The sequence below is a fragment of the Haliaeetus albicilla genome, chromosome 2 (assembly GCF_947461875.1).
Source record: "Haliaeetus albicilla chromosome 2, bHalAlb1.1, whole genome shotgun sequence".
NCBI lineage: Eukaryota > Metazoa > Chordata > Aves > Accipitriformes > Accipitridae > Haliaeetus > Haliaeetus albicilla.
Genome location: NC_091484.1, coordinates 62,758,214 through 62,776,650, shown reverse-complemented (window position 1 = coordinate 62,776,650; position 18,437 = coordinate 62,758,214). Strand labels below are relative to the sequence as shown.

General features: G+C 41.6%; 1 non-coding gene across 1 annotated transcript; it reads left to right on the top strand.

The window, feature by feature from the left end:
* Nucleotides 1-14,855: 14,855 nt before the first annotated feature.
* Nucleotides 14,856-14,929, top strand: TRNAN-GUU (transfer RNA asparagine (anticodon GUU)). The gene has a single exon. It is a non-coding gene; the product is annotated as a tRNA-Asn (tRNA).
* Nucleotides 14,930-18,437: the final 3,508 nt, after the last annotated feature.

The following is an 18,437-nucleotide window of genomic DNA, read 5'->3' as shown; positions in this document are numbered from 1 at the left end:
CTGGTGGATTGAGGATCTTTTGTTAAGCCTGCAGAGTTTCAAAACATGCTGTTCTGAAGTCCACAGCCTTTTGAATCAATGGTTTGTGAAAATAATTCACCAACATACACAATGGTTCAAACACTATGGTATAAAATATATTGGCTTGCATCAGTCATTTCCTTGGTGTTGAGGACACTGTGGGTTTAATACAAATTGTTTACCAATGAGAACATTACCTGGAAAGAAAAGAGGTTGCATAGATTAAAGTTTTTCTTCCAGATCAATGAATGCCTTATGTTTGAAGTTTACTACCACCACCAAATTGTTCACATGTGCAGGGCTACATTATAAAAATGACACCATTGGAGTTCAAGAGGTATTAAAAAAGCAACAGGTACAATCCCAGCCAAAAAGATATTTTATCTTTGTATACAGAACTTGGTGAACTAAGTTTCACATTTTCCTCAACCAATTTCTATTCCTGATTGAATATGCAGATGATAAAAACCACAACAGATTGTTCAAAAGACAGCTGTCAAAGATTCTTACTTTTCTGCAAACATAAATATAGCCTGTGATTTGGCAAATGAACACAACATTTTTGCTTTTATGGTTAATTTTTCTAACTCCAACCATGATGAAAACTTTGAACAACCAATACATAACTTATACTTGCTTAATGTAAGGGCGATTTGCTAGAACTAGAACTGTTAACTAGAAACCATATTTATTTCTCCCTCTAGTGTCATCCTATCCTATTTACAATCTGATAATCTGGTTTAGAATAGTTAGCTTATAGATTTAGAAGAGTCACATGTGGTCAGAGAACACACCCTTTAAAATACATATTTGAAGTATTGTCCCAAAATAATAAGTTATGTTTATTTACCTAAAATCTGTCTCACACATGCGAAGTATCAAGAGTCATTTGAAACTTAAAGATCCATAATAAAGTTCTGAACAAGAAAAATAAAGGCTATGAACGTACGCTTACAACCACTCTATAATTATCAACAAGGCTTTCTTTATGAAAGTCTTGTTTCTCTTAGTTGCTGCTTTAGTTAAATCCACACAGGACTACAGAAAGGGAAACATCTCAGTTCCTGTATAAAACACAATCTTTTCCCTCGATGGCAAGAGGAAAATCATGATGCATAAGAATTCTTTAATATATTTGCCTTTAGAGTTTATTGACTTTACTTCTACTGGTATTTTACCATGTATGAATAACATTTAGTTACCAAAACTGAATCCTTGCTGACTTAAAAACCCATCCATTCAACTACATTTTTGAACAAGTTGTATTAATTTAAGCAGCATGAAGCTTGCTGGGCAGAGAGCTAGGTCAACCAGCTATATTCTTTTGTAAAAAAAAAAAAATCAAGCCTAAAAACGTGCACCGTAAATCAGGATTCAGTGACTGAAAGATGGAGCAAACATCCCTTTGGGATAATAAATCAAGTTAGTACTTGAATTTGTAGCATCTTAGAACATCTTTCAAATTTATTTATTAGGTAGCTGAATGATTTTTATCTTATCCATGTGTAACCATCTAGTTCTGCCTGTATCAAGCTGTTCCAGACTGCATCTCTCTGAGCAGTAGCCTGTGCCGTGTTGGAAAGAGGCTACCATTGATGAATATGGTTTTGATTTTGGAAAAGTGAGCTGTCTGTCTTTATCATGGATTAAGGTATCATTCGAAGGTACACAGCACACTTGGCTCAGAGCGGGCCAAGGTAGTCTCCATCCCCGCCAGCCCTCCAGCCAGGCTCTCCATCTGGTTCTCATAATGCTCCCCAGCTACATTTCATCTCGTAAGCTGAAGAGACGACGTTAGATTAAAAGCAGGCCCAGCAGCGATAGGTTTCAGAAGTCGGAGCAGGTATTCTAATTACGTAACACATGTAGTCATTTCTGGTACATAAATTGGCTTCTTACGGGTACGTATTTTATTGGTACCGGTTTCTCCAAAACCGGGCACTTTAAGGTAAATGGCATCAGCCTGTACCAACACACCAGGGTAAGGAAAACTTCTGTTTGTGCTTTGTCTCTTTAGTCCACTTTTAACTACCTTTTAACTAAATACTGGAAGACTAGTAAATAGCAAGCTGCTTAAACGCTTGCAGCCATAAAGACACCATTCCCCTGGGCAGGAGATGCTGCAGGAGGACTAGCATTTTCTGAACTCTATCTTGTCACTGCATTTTCAACACTGCAGCCTCCACTTTGCAACAAAATTCACCCTGACACAGATCCTCAAACTCACACAAAGCTCCCCGGAGTTCAGCAGGATTCAGGGGCTGTAAGCCTCCTAACTGGCAGATCCTATTGCAGAACTGGGGACAATTGTACCAAAAAATCTGATTTACAATTGCCATAGGTACTATTTCAAGAGCAGCATACAAAGCCATACAGCAAGCATTACACTTGCTTAGCGATGTCCTCTGAGTATTGGTTGAAGTTACTTCCATTGTTTTTGAAATAAAAATGATTTATTTAGGCCCGCGTTCAGGAAAGCATTCAACTATAAGTTTAAATAAAATAAGCTAGAAGTAGAATAAAATAAATTGTCTGAAGTACACTGAAATATCTGGCATGGAAATTTTCTGAACCCTTTTTAGTTGGTTTCTGACATAGTTAGAGCAGAATTAATGAATATCCTAATGCAAGGAATCACATGGTTTCTCCAGTAAATAAAAGGTAAATAGCCTCTCTAAGTTGAAAACTGACAATTTTAAAACACAACCCCTCCAAAATCAAAACAAAGTCAGTTTGCTAAAAGTGGTGCAAGCCAGAGGTGACTGTGTAAGCTATTTCTCTACCCTGATGAAACAAGCATCAACCCTTTATGTGTCCAGCAGATAACTGGGCTTATCAAGCAAAACACTGAATTTCTATTGATTTTGCTGCAACGCGAGCCAGCACCTAGTGCTAGTGTCACGTCAGGATCTTGCCACAGGAACAGTTATATTTGCACCAAGTGCCAGCTCTGGCATATACCACTGCAGGTCAACCTATTCAAAAGCTCTTGATCAGCTCCATGACTTTTTTTTCCCTCAGTCTGTGAACACCCAGTGAACTAGCAAACTGTTTGTTTTGATACACAGCAGACTTGAAAACTCCCCAAGTTACCTCCACCTAGTAGGGAGATTTTAGCAGATTTCTTGGATTTCTCACTCTTACTTAAACCAGTGTGTCAATAAACAGAATACCTTCATGCTTGGTATGAATCTCATATTTCTCCTGAACTGTCCTGGAATCCTGAACTTCCACCTGTCCGACATGAAAGGAACATTTCACAGAATTTACTGTTTAGTGGAATTTACCCTACAGGATGCCTTTTTTTTCTTATCCCACAGGAGGGTAAGGCTCCAAGACTGTTGAAAAAGTTCAGCGGGGGACAGCATTATACAACCTCTCTGTGCATTGTAGCCCTATATTTAAGAACACATTTAGTTACAATTTATTTCCATGGCCTGTTTTCTTTTTCAGCAGCCTGTGTGAATTCTTTCAGGATGACATTAAATCATTCAGCTGCACCCATTGTGTTGGATTCAATATAGAGCGGACCAAAGAACATATAGGCTGAATGCCACTCTGTCTCTTAGGAATTACATGCTTGCTAGAAGTAAATTATGGTGTATTATAATACAAAAATATTGTCATGAGTTATTTGTGGCTAAACACCAAAACAAAGCAGTATGTGGCAACATCTGATACACAATTGACTTAAAGCCATTTGCTCCAAGGAATTAGTTACTAACCAAAATTATTGCCATTAACTTGTTCTGTAAAAAATTTGCACAAAAGAAAAACGAAAGCACTTTTTGTGGCCATGGAAAGCCTGGTCCTTAGGCTAACACTCAGCTAGATGTTGGGCCATCCCTCTCAGCCTCATCCACTCCACCTAAACTGAATAAACCAGGCACTTTTACTTTGAATTTTGTCCTCCCCATCCAGGCTCCAGCTCTGTGTTGCTCTGTTCCTGTGCTCAGTGCCACAAGCCAACTTTGCACACCCAGTGTTCCCCATACGCTCTCAACTGCTCTCATTTGATTTTCCTTTTCATTTCACCCCGTTTGTTTCCCCAAGCCCCGTGGAGCCATCCTGACCAGAGTCTCTGGATGCTATCACAACACAAATAATTTGAGGTGAAAAGGGCTCCATACTGAAAGTGAAAGAAAGTGGACTCTTAGAAAGAATGTGAACCTTTCTAGAATAAATAAAACATTTTAAATGTTATTCAAATAACTTGCTTTCATCTCTTTTTATTTCTTTAAAGTTAATTGGAAAGAAAGAAGTCACCAGGACACACATTCCAGGAGTCTCCTTGGTACAAATCAGACAGCACACACACTGCACAACAGTAACAATGAAATGACCCCTTAAAATACTACATTTCTTGCCAAGCATAACTTCTTCAAAGACTTCAAACTTCACCACTGGCCAAAATTTGAGAGCTGAAAGTCCTTCTTTTCCTAGTTCAAGTTGGGGCACAATTCAGAGAAAGGAAAAGGGGCTAAAGCAACCCACCTCAGCTGCTGTTTTCAGGAAAAGCAGATTCAATAGTTAAGAAAGAGATGCTCTCAGCCTCTAAACCCCCAAATTCTCCTCCGAGATTAAAACTATCAGACTCCTGTCATCAGTAATTTGGGTGCATCTCTTTCCCAGCACACCTGTGGAAACCACTCACGCTCGCTGTGTTTGGCCCATTCACTTCCAGACAAGATTGAGCCCTGGGGTCCTCCCCAAGCCAGAGTCTGAAATTAGAGGACAGAGGAGGATCATCAGAACCAGCTCGTGACAGACCCCATTTGGGCTGTACTGTAACAGTACATCAACACACAGAAATCAGAGGCACAGAAGTTGAACAGTTTAATTTAAAAATGAATGGAAGGCAGATACCGCAGAGTCTTATTCCTTCCACTCTTCAAGTTTACAGCTTTGTTACTGTGATTCCTGTGCACTTGATAGATTGGAGACTAATGGGCCACAGGAAACAAAAACAGATGACTAACATTAGCCAGTAAGCGTAAGCACCAGGGAAAGCCAAAAATAGGCTGGTTTTACCTCCTCCCATGTTATCCAGCTATTCAGAATAAGCACAAACACTGAGAAAATTATTCATAATTTGCACTTAAATAGAATCTTCTGTTAGAGGGTATCACAGCAGTTTATTAAATCTTTGGTACTAATGGGATAAGTGTCTGACACTCATCTGCAGAGAAAATTGCATCAAAGAATAGAAGACAGACTGCATAACTGTATTGCACATGCCTCTGTGGGTGTCACTGAAAACATGGAAAACGTTTAGAAGGGAAAGTGAAAATAGCTGAAATATAAAATCCTTTATGTCATAAGACTTCAGAAAATAGTTCCTCTCAAATGTTTTTCCTTCCACTGCTTTCTGTTAGGAAAAAAAAAATCCCCTCTCCACAATCTTCCTCTTCAAAAGAAAATGAGTGTTTGATTCCACTGAAACAGTTCAGTGTCATGAAACAGATCTCCATTTTTTTGAGGAGAGAAAATCCCAACTGTTTTTCTACCTCTTCTGCTCACAGAACTCAAGTTGCTTTGGGCAGTTATTAACAAAATAACCACACAAAGTGAAACACTTTAAAAAATCCAAAATAGGCCAAACAACCCTGTCACTCTCCCTGCATCCTGCACACTCAGTCCCTGCGAATGCAAAAGTGTCATTTGATATTAACAATGCTCTTGTGGAGTTTGCCTCTTAGGATCTGTGCCTGTATTTAGAAAAACTAAAATCACCGTTGTACCAAACAACAGAAAATGTTTTGGCACATAAATTAAGGTTCCCAACTGATCTGTTTTGGGACAATTATCAGGGATGTGTAACAAGCAAATAGAGATAAAGCCTATGAAGACTGAATGCCTGTTTTGTAGGGCTTCCAGCAGATACCCTTTCACATCAGTCTCCCAGTCCAGTTCACAAAATAAGCTGCTGCCATCTTATGGAAGAGACCTTGAAAAGCATTTGGTCCGAAACCAATTCTGCTACTTCCTCCCTTGCTGCATTTCTTCATCTCCCTTGGTTTACTCTGTGACTAATAACTTCTTTTTTTTTAAGAATTTCCTCGCTTTGCAAAGATCTGCCTATTGTGGTGAGTTATTCTTTGTGGAAGTTACTTTCTCACCTATGATTTTACAGTAATTTTCAGAGCATCCAGGAAGTCAGACAGTGTAGTAGTGTACAGAGAAAGGGAACAAACCAGCCAGGCTGTTAATCCTGACACTGCCTCAGACAGAGGTTTCTTGTACGATACAACAAAAGCCAGCTGGAGCCATTCAGCCACTACAGGATAAACTCATCATTTTTGCTCAGTCTTAAGGCAGTCGTTCTATGTGCTCCATCTCTGGCCTTCTCTATGTGGCCAGCTTCAACCAGTTTAACTAAAGGTCTGATTTTTAACACGCTTACTAAGATAAATGAAAATATGCCAGCTTAAGCCTGAAGCCAGCATGTACACGAGCATGCGATGTCTCCATCTGTAAGGCACGAAGAGCTGCATTTGCAGAGTGTCAGAGAGCTTTGCTGAAAGATTTTGACTTTGATCTGAAAGGGAAATCCCTCCACAAGCTTCCGTGTTACTGCATGATAGAATAGCAAGATTTCAGGTACAGACTGTCTGTGAAAGGAGAGTGGTCAGCAAGGCTAAGACACTTTATTTGCATGAACGTAGGACTCCTGCAAGTTCACAACTCTTGTTGTGATCTAGGACACAATATTCAACTTGAACATTTAAATCAAAACATTTTTGGAAGGAGTATGATCAGCATGAGAATCAGGATAAATGCATGAGAGAAGACAATTGTCCTCCTCACCTCCCACTGCAGCTGACACTGACCCGCTACCAGCAAGCCTGAACTCCACAGCATTCTGGGGCCAGCACCAAGGGGTAAATAAAACACAATCACTGGTCAACCACTTACTTCCTTTTATCTGACCTGGCCTGAGCTCTTCTTTTTTTCTCCCACCCGTGAAAGAGTTTCCAATCCAGTAACAACTAGGAAGAACGTTAAAAAACTCCTAGTGAGAATAAACATCTCTTAGCATCTAGATTTTTAAGCTCTATTAGCTAGATTCAGGTAACTTCTATGCAAGAATCCTACAACAGTTAGCTGAGATGATGTCTGGTCGTTTGATAGCTATATCTAATAAATACTGAATTCCACAAAGTACAGAAGTCATGGTCCTGTACAAGTATCCAAAAAGGCAAGTAGGAAGATCTGGAGCTATACAAACATTAATCCCAGTCAATGCAGTAGAAAGATGTTATAGTATGCCATTACTAAAGAATGAAAGCATATTTTAATCACTGTGCTGCTAGGAGGCACAAACCAGAGAGCAGAACTACGCCAGGGACTGAAAGGATTGCTAAAGGCTTTTATAGCTGCCAGAGTTGCATGTAACTGCACAAAACGGGTTGGGTGAGGGACAAATGGCAACATGAGGCAAGTCAAGAGCATAAATCTTCAAATGAGATTAGCCAGAAGGTAGAATAGCTGGCAGAATTAAACACTTTTAAACACCATTTATTGGAAATGGGTCTCATCAGGAAAATCTGCTTTCCTTCTTTGGGGAAAGCACAAAGTAAGTGGTGAGGAAAATCATGCAGTTTTTAGGAGTTTAACACGTCATGATCAGATATTCTAAAGAAAAAGCCCACACTACATGGTATCCATAAGCCCCACGCTCAATAGATTAAACTGACATTGCTCACAAGGTAAATGTCAGCCAGGAACCTCGGACAGTAGCACAGGCACAACACTGTGGGCACTCCATTTTCAGCAAGAGTTTGTAAAAATTTTAAGTCACTGCTAGTAACAGTAAAAAAAAACAAAAAACCCCCAAACTTTGACAGACTGCTGAGAGAGAAGGGCAAAGACACCCCACAGAGACATCAGGATCATTTGGTAAGATGAGTCCATTGAAAGAGCACATACATCCAGCATATTCTCTCTACATCAGTCTTTCCAAGAGCAAAACTGTAGCTTAAATCTGCTCTAATCCAGAGGAAGCAGAACTATGTCCTCTCTCTTACCCAAAGCCGTAGCGCTAGAGCAACGGTGGACAGCCAGCCTTGGGTACACAAACTAATGGCTTCTGGGTCAGGCTGTAAACCCTATTTCCCCATACTCCCAGTGCACCTAAATGAAGCTTATATAGAGCATGACTGAACTATTATGGGGAAGCTACAACTACTGAGCTAGGGGGAAGAACTGGTTGGGGTCAAGGACACTAGGTGGGAACTCAGGCATGTTAGTTCAAGCTGCAGGATTCTGTCTCTTTGTGGATTTTACACAAATAATTTGTGCCCAAGTACTCAAAGGGAGTTTGCCACCTAAATGCTTCTACAGAAATCAAGACCCATCTTGTAGTGACTCAGCAAGCCTATCTCAAAGCACTCCAGAGGACTAATGATTGCGGAAAGCTCACATGCTATGGTAATGGATAGCTGCAGGTGCCCAAGACAAATACACTATTATTTGCTTTGTCTCATATCAGCTTGGAAAGTCTCATTTAGCGGCATTTCTTAGTTATTCCTGAAAATATCTTATTATAATGTTCACATTGGTCTTTAAATAAAAATTCCAGCACTTTCATGGCCCCTTATTAACCGAGAGATATAAAAATTTCAGTAAGGAAAGAGATTGTGGTTTCAAGGGTCCACTTAGTCTCAGAGCATAAAAGAAATATTTTTTTTAACATATATATAAGATATGAAAAACACATTGCCTTTTGCCTTTTTTTTTTTTTTTTTTACTTTCCTAACAGGCTTCTCCAAACAGCTTCATTTAAAATGGTCTTTCGATAATGCCCGCTGTTTTCTTTGGCAAATTTGGAGAGCTGGGTTTTGGGATAAAAGTAAATTGCACCAAAAGACCAAAACGGGATTAGGAGATTTGACAGGACTTCATAAAATTCAGTTGTGCACAGGCAAAGGGGAATTTTTCAATAGGTCATTTTAAAGATAAAAGCTCTGGAGGAAAGAGTTCTGCTTGGTGGCAAACTCATCTAACCCTTGCAAAGCCTACAGGAGGGTCTGCAAGGGAGGCAGAAGTTACAGAGCATGAGAACACACACAAACTCTCACATCTTAAAGTTATTTTACACATGATTAGGTATCATTTTTCATACAATGCATACATGCACTTGAGCAATGGTATAGTCCTAAGAGGGAGCTTTACGTCAATCTGTCTTGCAAGCAGTTTGGGGCTGGGGGGGCAGAAAGAAACAGATTCTCTCTTTAACATTCACAGGCCTACTTTTTCATTCCTCCTCCCAGTTTGCTCCCTTACTTCCCCATATTTTAGGGATCAAGGGTGATAAAGAGTACATCTTACTTGCAAGGATGGATGCAGACTTTGCCTGCACTATAGGTCAAGCTGCAGAGCACTTCTTTTCCAGCCCCTCTACTATCACTGATAGCTCTGACAGTGCAGGATGGATTTCTGTCTTTCTGTGGGAGAATATCATGGTTTAACCCCAGCCAGCAACTAAGCACCACGCAGCTTCTCTATCACTCCCCCTCCTCAACTGGACAGGGGAGAGAAAATATAACAAAAGGGCTCATGGGTCAAGATAAGGACAGGGAGAGATCATTCACCAATTACTGTCACAGTCAAAACAGACTCAACTTGGGGAAAATTAACTTAATTTATTGCCAATCAAACCAGAGTAGGGTAATGAGAAATAAAACCAAATCTTAAAACACCTTCTCCTCACCTCTCCCTTATTCCTGGGCACAGCTTCACTCCTGAATTCTCTACCTACCCCCGCCCAGCGGTGCAGGGGGATGGGGAATGGGGGTTACAGTCAGTTCATCACACGTTGTCTCTGCTGCTCCTTCCTCCTCAGGGGCAGGACTCATCACACTCTTCCCCTGCTCCAGCATGGGGTCCCTCGCACAGGAGACAGTCCTCCATGAACTTCTCCAATGTGGGTCTTTCCCACAGGCTGCAGTTCTTCGTGAACTGCTCCACCATGGGTCCCTTCCACCGGGTGCAGTCCTTCAGGCACAGACTGCTCCAGAGTGGGTCCCCCACAGGGTCACAAGTCCTGCCAGAAAACCTGCTCCAGCGTGGACTCCTCTCTCCATGGGTCCACAGGTCCTGCCAGGAGCCTGCTCCAGCGCAGGCTTCCCACAGGGTCACAGCCTCTTCAGGCATCCACCTGCTCCGGCGTGGGGTCCTCCCTGGGCTGCAGGGGAACAGCCTGCCTTACCATGGTCTTCTAGGCAATCTGCTCCGGCGCCTGGAGCACCTCCTCCCCCTCCTTCTTCACTGACCTTGGGGTCTGCAGGGCTGTTTCACTTACATGTTTTCACTCCTCTCTCTGGCTGCAGTTACTGTGCTTGCCACAACTTTTTTTCCCTTCTTAAATCTGTTATCCCAGAGATGCTACCACTGTCGCTGATGGGCTCGGCCTTGGCCAGAGGTGGGTCCGTCTTGGAGCCGGCTGGCATCGGCTCTGTCGGACATAGGGGAAGCTTTGAGCAGCTTCTCACAGAAGCCACCCCTGTTGCCCCTCCACTACCAAAACCTTGCCACGCAAACCCAATACATAGAAGACAGCACTTTCCTTCAACATGGTGCACATTTCTAGAACGTGATTTGAGCAGCAAAACATTCAGAAGGTACGTAACCCCTTGCTAACAGAAAGCAACAGCTTTATTTAACAGCTCCCCTATTAGAGATATCAAAGTAATCCTTCTCATAATGCAGATACTGAGTGTTTGCAAGTAATTACAAAATATCATGGTGTTCTTTAGGATAAGCTGCCATTAAACTATGCTGCTGTCTCAGCGCAATGTAATTTCTTCCCTTCCCATTTTCAGCCATGCCTGTAAAACTGAACATCCCTAAAATATTTCCAATCTAATCTCCTTTTATTACTAAATTAACATTAGACCTCGTACTTGCCACTAAGTATAGGGAAACCACGCTAATGTTAATCACTTACATGTGGTCGCTAACATATTAATAGGAGCCACTCTAAAAGATTTCAACCACACAGCGCTGCCGGGGCTAAAGGCAGCAGGAAAGCGCACAGAGCCATCAAGCACAGGCCTGGGTCATGACAGAAACATAAGCACAGAGCAAACGAGAAAACATGAATTTAAATAACTGAGCTGAAACAATTCTCAATTATACGATTTACTTATTGATAGAAAAAAACACTTAAACACTACCTGTCAGAAAAATTAGGGGCTCCTCAGCATTTGTTTTCCCATAAACGTGTTTTCATGTATTTCCAAGTCTGCTGACTTGATTCCTGCCATGCTGCAGCAGGGCACAACTGGGGCTGATCATCCCCAAGGATTTGCCTCAGCTCAGGAGTACCTACTAACAATACCACAGCTTTTTAGGACTCACCTAGGAGACAAAACTCCAAGTAGACATTCTGAAATATGTGGACTACCGCAGGGTCATTAAACTAAAAACTCAGATTTTAGTGAACAAAAAAACCCAACCTTTGAGGTCTTTTCCTGTACACAAAGTAGAAGGAGAGAGCAGTTTTCCTCAGAGCCACGCCGAGAACTAAGTCTATTACTAGGTTTAAGCTTTTTGATATGATTTATTTCCACAGGCACTGATGCACTAAAAAAAAAAAAAAAGGTACAGGCTCAGAGAGAGATTATATTACTAGTTCTGTAGTGTACTACCCAAAAAGAAAAAAATTGAAAAGGCATCACTTCACAATCAGCAGCTTTCTTGTCCAGCAGGAAATGCAATTGCTTCTTTATTTTACATGTCTTAAATGAAACAATCTTCAGCTTGGTTCCATTAGGCACTTAGACATCACCTGGCAAACACAGGCTTCAGTAGAAGCCCCAGCTAAGGGAACATATTCTCATTACAGCAAAGGAAATAAAGGTTAAACAGAAGGATAAGCTTTCCATTATTAAGGTTCCAAAACCAGTGGAAGAACTTGTCTGCAGAGGCAATAAAATCTTCATTGTTGGATTTCTTGTAAGAATATTTTAAATACATGAATTGTTTAAGTGTACCTGATCCTTTCTTAGGGTAGAGAGAAAGACAGCCATGGTGTCTTAAAGTCCTTTCCTGCTCTGTTTTCCCAGACTAAGTCTGCAAACAAAGGATGTATTCAGACTTCAAGCTAGTATGATAAATAGTTCCAATCCATATACTGTCAAATAATTTTGACTTCTCTGGAGGGCATGGCAAATGCATTTCAATGGTTTTATTGCTTCTGACTACTACTGTGAAATACATAGCAAATAATTTCCACTAAGCTCAGAAGACTGCTACTCATATTTTGAGGAGCGCAAGAGAAAGGAAGCGTGTCATTGCAGGCCTTCAGGTATCACTGCTGTCTATCTGCAACTTACAGCGGAAACTTCACTGCATTTCTTTTTGATTGCTCCAGCCTCACAGAGTTTGCCTCTCCTCTATAGGCAAAAGGAAATTACAAGACCAAAAGATGGCTTTTTTTTACTGTTTAAAGGGAGAAGAGAAGCAGGCAGGATATTTATTCCCAGTGTTAAACTTGCCAGCCCAATCTGTTAGACAGCCCATCATATTTCATCATGTTTGCTTGTAAAACAACAGAATTTTCTTTCATTCCATTTGCCAGCTAGTGCGCAATCCTTGGAGAAAGAAATAGTATGGTAGGAAGGTGCTCCTGCCCCTGGAGCAAGGCCAGACAGTCAAACCTCACAGTCGGAGCAGGTCCATTCCCAAATACGCTCGCTGCAGCACCAAACCAGAGAAGATCGAGGAAGCAGCCTGCTTTCTGGAGGGGTATGTTCAACTGTTGAGCTCTGTGTTGCTTCAGCCAGACTGCCATGGGTACCTGAACAACCTCCCACATCTGTGCCACGTTAATGGTCTGTTGATGCTTTTCACACCCTTACTCATTTACCATCTTTCTACCTGGATTGCTACATATGTAGAGGGAGGCACAGGCATTCAGATCTGACACAAAAGGGTACTGTTCTATCTTCTGGTTCACAGCAAGAAACAGCAGTATGCTGTGATAATAGCATTATTGCAGCCATTTCACAGACCTGAAAAAGGACCTCTGTGCCTTAACACTTATCTCTTCCAATTAGATCTGCTAATTTAGTAAGTCTTCCCTGTCCTACAAGCTTTGACTCAAACACTGTAAGTTACAGAAAAGCCTGTATGAGTAATGCCTGCAGTCTTGAAAATGAACAATTTGTTTATTCAAACATTATTGCCAAATCTCGAATGCTGTCAGTGCTCCAACAGATTATGTTGGAAACTGCCTGAGAGACCATTATTAAACACTTCACTAAAAAACATAAGGTCCTGTACTAAGCGAGTTTGGCTCTGCAATTTTCTGGACTCCTTCCTATGTTCCCTACGGCTACGATTAAACTCTGCCACCCATTAGGGCATTTTAGCTCCCAGGCCCCTACAGCCCAGCTACCCTTCAATTCCAGCTCAGGATGAAACCTGGATCTGTACGTTTCCCTCATGCCAGGAATCCCAGCGGAAGGACACCAGGGCGTGCGGGCCAGATGGGAGTCAAATACTATCCCCGTTAGCTCCTGAGGGGAGCAGCCAGCGGAGCAAGACCACGGCACTCACCGTGGGACCAACCTGCTCCACAGCTTTGAGGCACACGGAGTAGACTCCCTTACAGTACAGCTTAATACACCAGAGGAAGGGAAAGGAAGCTGCTCTCTGCCAGACTCCGTACTATGAGAGGCTATCTGCTGCTGCTACTACTGAAAGTACATTTTTTTCCACCTACCGGTTCCTATCCCTCCAAAAGCAAATTGCTCAAACTCCTTCTAAAACAATTACCCACACATCTTCCTATGCTTCGGCAGCTCAGTTACAGGAGCATGTCGCCAACAATGTTGTCAGCAGCGCTCCAAAGTGCAACCTTGCAGAGATTAAGCTTCCTAACTTTTAAAAGGAATTCAACGATTTTCAAGCCAACATTTTGCTGTATTTTCTTTACCAAATGAACAACAAAAAAAGGCTAAGATATTAAAACAGACAGTTTCCTTCTGTCATGAAACTGGACATAAAACAGGTACAGATTCACTGGCTGAACAGGACTCAGCTCCTGTCGTGTTTCTTGGTATTTCATATCCTGGGGTTTCCATCGACACACAAGGGCATAAGGAGTGAAAGGCTCCCTCTTTTCCTGGCTGGTGAGTGACAGTGAAAAATACATATGCCCACTACAAACTGAAGTTATCAGTGCTTTCTTTGAGGTAGTACACCTATGAAACTTAAAAAAATTTAAAATGAAAGTTTTAGCATGAAATCTTCACTTTTTGTTAAGACCTGCGCAAGAGCTATCTTGTCTCCAACCCCCCGTTCCCAGATGCAGTAAGAATCCTGCAGTCAGCATCTTGGATGTCTTTTAATCCATGTTCTGAAGTGTACCTGTGTTTTGCTTTAATTGCATTAACGATCACAGACACACAGGTTTTCAGACTTCTTACAGCCATGCCCATGTGCACAAAAAGCACACAGGTACCGCAGGGCCTTTCTGTAGCTTTGGCTAGAGAAACGGTGCTGTTAACCCACCTCTGAAATACTAGCAGATGGCCTAGCACGACATGGCCCCAAGCCCTCCTCTCCTGAGGGAGGTAAGAGGTGAGGAATAGTTACCTCTTCACATCAAAAGAATCTCATCTTTCACACCCCACAGCCGAGGTAATAGCATTTCTCTCCCCCATTTCTTACAATATTCTGACACAATAACACATCAGGTTTGTTGCAGCAATGTGCCAGCAGGACTGGTTTGTCAGTGTCCAACATATACAATCACCACCATTAGCAGTTATCAAACATGATTAGGAAGAAATTCAGCTCTTCTGAAGAAAAATGCTTATATATCAGTCTCTGTGGCGCAATCGGTTAGCGCGTTCGGCTGTTAACCGAAAGGTTGGTGGTTCGAGCCCACCCAGGGACGAGCTCCCTTTTAAGGGCTGACAAGAACCTCCTGAAGCCCAACGAAGGGAAATGCCAAGTCCGGCCCCTAGGGAGGAACAACCCCAGGCACCAGTACGTGCTGGTGGGTCACCCTGCTGGAAAGCAGCTTGGCAGAAAAGGAGCTGGGGGTCCTGGTAGACACCAAGGGAACCTAAGCCAGCAAAGTGCCCTTGCAACAAGGCAGCCAACAGTCTCCCCAGCCTGCACAAGGAAGAGCATTGCCAGCAGGTGGAGGGCAGGGAGCTTTAGCCTCAGCCCAAACTCCAGCTGAGTATCAGGAAACACTTTTTCACTGTGAGGGGTGGCTGAGCGCTGGCACAGGTTGCCCAGGGAGCTTGTTGAGTCCCCATCCTTGAAGAGACTCAGAAGCCATCTGGGCACTGTCCTGCGCAACCGGCTGCAGGTGTCCCTGCTTGAGCAGGAGGGTTAGACCAGATGACCTCCAGAGCCCCCGTCCAACCTCAACCATTCTGTGTCTGGCATACTGTTCAGCAGAAAAATCTAAGTCAAATCACATCTAGGCAGATGTGATCTCTGACCTCTAGCACCCTGAGTACCCAATTAATATAGAACTTCAGCTTTGATTTCACACCAAGCTCATGCTTTATCAGTATATAAAGCCCAACTCTTGCTTCCATAGGCATCCTTCCTTCTGTTGTAGATGACACCTGCCCACAGGATTTGTACCTTTGTCATACCTACCCTGAATTAAAATAATTCATTATGTTTGAAGCCGAAGGTCAGAGATGATACATAATCTCTAACCAGTATAAAATATTTACATATTATGTTTATATATTGATTATATATTTTAATGAAGTATATTAATAACAAAGTATGTTTGATAATTATATTCCATATGCTTATTGTATTGTGTACTATATATTTTATATTTTGTATATATAATACACTGTAAATGTATTATATATTACTAAAACTGCCTTCACAGTTTGGATGGCTGCTACTGCTCTTCCCTGAACCCCAGTTTACGGCTTTGCTCCTAATCTTATGTAGTAATGAGAAGCTCCAGGTCTATGTTAAAGAACAAGTTTCATGCTGTCAAGATCATCTTCACAGCCACACTCCTCAGATCAGAAAGTCCAGCCTGACAAGCATTAAGAACTGGGAACCAAGCACTCCTGTCAAAAGGATCCAACCAGACTTGTTCCCAGAACCAAGTAAATCCAGAGCTGATCATACATAGGAAACACTAGAAAAGTTTCCTTCCATTCGTGATTTGACACTTTTATTTTAAGGCTGCTTCTGAGGGGATTCTTAAGCTTCTAAAGAACTACAGCCCAAGAGTTCTAGATCTTCACTATGCATTTTGCTATCACTGTACATAAAACGTGCATAGATGCTACACAAACTAGTAGCATGAGGAAAAAAAAAATCCTTAATCACCATGACCATTTTAATTCCAACAGAAAGGACCAGCTGTTACTCAGGCACAAGGACAAGGAAGAAGTTCTTACTCTTGCATTCAAGTCAGCCATAGTATGTAAGCACACAGTAGTTTGGAAACACGCCTTCACAGTTCTTTGCCTGTAGAACCCTTCATCAATTTTTAATTAAGGTGCCACAGGTACTCAGGAGCAAGGTATGTGGAAACCTTACAAAACTTGGAATAGTTTTAATGGAGAGCTTCTCTCTTTTTTTCCCAAAAGCTAATGTTGTTGGAAAGTGACCAGGAAAAACACCTTGTATTTTGCCCTTGAATGCTCAACTAGCTCTGAAAACCATGCAGTGATTTGTCTGGCAACATGAAAAAGCCCTGCTCATACTAATGTTGCTTACTGACACCTTCATGAAGGACAGCAAGACACTGAAACTACAGGAGCTTTGAACAAGACAGCACATATGGGCTGGATGCAGCACCTTGAACATATATATCAATCCTCCAGTAGCTAAATAGCAGTAACTTGTGCTGATCACAACACAGGCTACCCAGATTTTGCAAGTGTTTGAAAAAAATGCAGCCAGTTCAGCCTCAAAACATAGAATTATTACACTAAACTATGGGGCAAGATTACAAGCATTATTGTAGTTCACTATGTATCAGGTTACTGGCAAACAAGGGAACAAAATGAAGCATACAGAGCAGTTACCACTGTGGTATGTGATGGCAGCAAGAACACCACTGTTTCTGGAAGTTCTGCCAAGGTTGATGAGACAGTCATTGGTGTTGCTTGGGGACTTACTGAACTTGCATTTTCACTTTGTTAAGACTTGAGCCAGCTGTTGATCTCATTTTTGCTTGGAGAACAGAAGAATAGGAGAACAGGAAAAGTGATGCTGTAGTTTGGATAAAAACCCCACTAGCAGTAAAAAAAAAAAAAAAACCAAAAAACAAACCAGCATCTTGAAATCTCCACCAGAAGCCTGTCCCAGATCCCTTTTTAGGAGTAGAAGAAGAAATCAAGACAAAACCATGACAACACTTAGTATTATTCTCAAGTGTAAGTTCAAAAGGATGCAACTGCTGTGCCATATTCTTCCAGGCTAGTGTAAAGACTACAGAAAACCTCTGCCAGCCACAAGTACTTAACTGCTAGTCAGTATTTTTGACAACAGAGTAAATGAACTGGAAACAACTTCAGTTTTAACTGTCTTTCATGATCATGTAAGATTTCTGTTACCTCATTCTGGTTTAGTATTTTCTTATAGAACTATCTGCCATGGAAATGGACACATTCTTATTACTTGATGAAGAGCAAACAACAGCTACTTCCATTATCCCTCAGCTACCTACTGAGATAGACCAAAGGATCTCTTGTGCATACTTCTCTGACTGCAATACTCAATATTCCATGAAGACATAGGCTTAACCCAGTATTAAGCAGAGGTTGTGATACAGCTTGCAATAGTTTCAGATATGCTGCTTGCATTAAGCTACAACCGTGAAAGTGCACTTGGAGATAATGGTGATACAATTCTGACGTGCAAAGGGGAAAAACAACTTTGAAAGTATGGGAACAGTCTTATTTGAAAGACGGCAGCCCACCCTGCCCCCCTCCCCAAGGAGAAAAAAAAAAAAAAGGAGAGCGAAGAAGAAAAACGTGTAGCAGAGTAAGATCAATCGATGCTAAATTTGCTCTAACAAATACTGGAAGCACAGGAACCCACCCTTCCAGTAAACAGCTTCTTGACAGAGCAATGAGGAAAGGAGGCGAGACTCTAGGAAAAGACATTCCTCAGGGACATAACCAAACACCCTTAAAAGAAGTCAATTAGAAAACATCTGCTTTTTAACATAAATAAATAGCTAACTGCTCTCACTCTCACTGAATATGCTGTTTCAGAATACTCCTCCCCCCAGAAAAATTTTGCAGGGAAAGAAGGAGCAAATTACTTGATTCTTTTGCAGAACAATACCCGCTATTCAGAGTGCCCTGCAGTTCCTCCCTTTGACAAGAGCTGTCAGATCTGGCAAAGGCAGAATGAAAGATGAATCCAGGTCCTGTGATAAAAGGACCTTTTGTGAGAAA